Source organism: Cornus florida, unplaced genomic scaffold (assembly GCF_030987335.1).
Source record: "Cornus florida cultivar Cherokee Brave unplaced genomic scaffold, ASM3098733v1 CherokeeBrave_3.0.0_Hap2_scaffold_4, whole genome shotgun sequence".
In the NCBI taxonomy this organism is placed as follows: domain Eukaryota; kingdom Viridiplantae; phylum Streptophyta; class Magnoliopsida; order Cornales; family Cornaceae; genus Cornus; species Cornus florida.
The window spans coordinates 357,501-360,000 of NW_026775868.1; positions in this window are offsets into that span (position 1 = coordinate 357,501).

The following is a 2,500-nucleotide window of genomic DNA, read 5'->3' on the forward strand; positions in this document are numbered from 1 at the left end:
TTTTATATATATATATACCGAAGAATGAACAAGAAGACCGAGGCAACCAAAATTTTTTTTTATTTTCCTCCGATATACCAAAGCAAGAACAAGAAGACCGAGGCTTCAAAAAAATTTTTTTTTTTTGATATACCGAAGAATGAACAAGAAGACCGAGGCATCCAAAATTTTTTTTTTTTTTTTTCTCCGATATACCAAAGCAAGAACAAGAAGACCGAAGTCTCAAATTTTTTTTTTTTTTTTTTTTTTTTTTTTTTTTTTTTTTGATATACCGAAGAATGAACAAGAAGACCGAGGCATCCAAAAAATTTTTTTTTTTTTTTCTCCGATATACCAAAGCAAGAACAAGAAGACCGAGGCATCAAAATTTTTTTTTTTTTTTTTTTTTTTTTTTTTTTTTTTTTTCGATAAATCCAACCGAGAACAAGAAGACCGAGGCATCCAAAATTTTTTTTTTTTTTTTTTCTTTCCCATATACCAGAGAAAGAACATGAAGACCGAGGCAACCAACAAAAAATAATTTTTTTTTTCTCTTTCCCGGAATTTTTTTTTTTTTTTTTCGAAATAGCCGAGAAAGAATATGAAGACCGAGGCATCCAACAAAAAAATTTTTTTTTTTTTTTTTCCTAATCTACCCAAGCAAAACAAATAGAAGACCGAGGCATCCAAAAAAATTTTTTTTTTTTTTTTTTTTTTCGAAAAATTTTTTTTCACAAAAACTTTTTTTTTTTTTTTTCCCCAAAAAATTTTTTTTTTCGTTCCAAGCTAACCAAGACATCTACTATTCACTAGTAGAGCAATCGAGACTGCAAAGCAAGCAATGGCCTTACTTGCAGCTCTTGGTGCTGAGAACTCCCCCCCCCCTATAGTAGTCTTAAGTAAAACCACAGCTCTGACAGGAGTAGATATTGCATGCGAGCGAGGAGTCGTAATGGGCAAAATTGACTCGGGGGACCTCCAAATCGAATTCCGTTTCGAGCAAAACACTTCTTAGGCTTCAAGGAAGCTCCCATAAAATTTCCAAACCCAAACTCCAAACTTCATTTTTTAGCCTACAATGCCCACGTGCACGCCGGTGTGCACGCAGGGGTGCTTGAGCATGCGGGAGAGGAGCCATAATGGGCAACATTGACTCGGGGGACCTCCAAATCGAAATCCGTCTCGAGCAAAACACTTCTTAAGCTTCTAGGAAGCTCCCATAAAACTTCCAAACCCAAACTCCAAACTTTATTTTTTAGCATACAATGCCCACGTGCACGCCGGGGTGCTTGAGCGTGCGGGCGAGGAGCCATAATGGGCAACATTGACTCGGGGGACCTCCAAATCGAAATCCGTCTCGAGCAAAACACTTCTTAAGCTTCAAGGAAGCTCCCATAAAACTTCCAAACCCAAACTCCAAACTTTATTTTTTAGCATACAATGCCCACGTGCACGCAGGGGTGCTTGAGCATGCGGGAGAGGAGCCATAATGGGCAACATTGACTCGGGGGACCTCCAAATCGAAATCCGTCTCGAGCAAAACACTTCTTAAGCTTCTAGGAAGCTCCCATAAAATTTTCAAACCCAAACTCCAAACTTCATTTTTTAGCATACGATGCCCCCGTGCACGCGGGGGTGCTTGAGCGTGCGGGGGAGGAGTCATAATGGGCAAAACTAACTCGGGGGATCTCCAAATCAAAATCCGTCTCGAGCAAAGCAGTTCTTAGGCTTCTAGGAAGCTCCCATAAAATTTCCGAACCCAAACTCCAAACTTCATTTTTTAGCATACTATGCCCACGTGCACGCCGGGGTGCACGAGCGTGCGGGCGAGGAGTCGTAATGGGCAAAATTAACTCGGGGGACCTCCAAATCGAAATCCGTCTCGAGCAAAGCATTTCTTAGGCTTCTAGGAAGTTCCCGTAAAATTTTCAAACCCAAACTCCAAACTTCATTTTTTAGCACACAATGCCCACGTGCACGCGGGGGTGCTTAAGCGTGCGGGCGAGGAGTCATAATGGGCAAAATTAACTCGGGGGACCTCCAAATCGAAATCCGTCTCGAGCAAAGCACTTCTTAGGCTTCTAGGAAGCTCCCATAAAATTTCCAAACCCAAACTCCAAACTTCATTTTTTAGCATACGATGCCCCCGTGCACGCGGGGGTGCTTGAGCGTGCGGGGGAGGAGTCATAATGGGCAAAACTAACTCGGGGGATCTCCAAATCAAAATCCGTCTCGAGCAAAGCAGTTCTTAGGCTTCTAGGAAGCTCCCATAAAATTTCCGAACCCAAACTCCAAACTTCATTTTTTAGCATACTATGCCCACGTGCACGCCGGGGTGCACGAGCGTGCGGGCGAGGAGTCGTAATGGGCAAAATTAACTCGGGGGACCTCCAAATCGAAATCCGTCTCGAGCAAAGCATTTCTTAGGCTTCTAGGAAGTTCCCGTAAAATTTTCAAACCCAAACTCCAAACTTCATTTTTTAGCATACGATGCCCACGTGCGCGCCGGTGTGCACGTCGG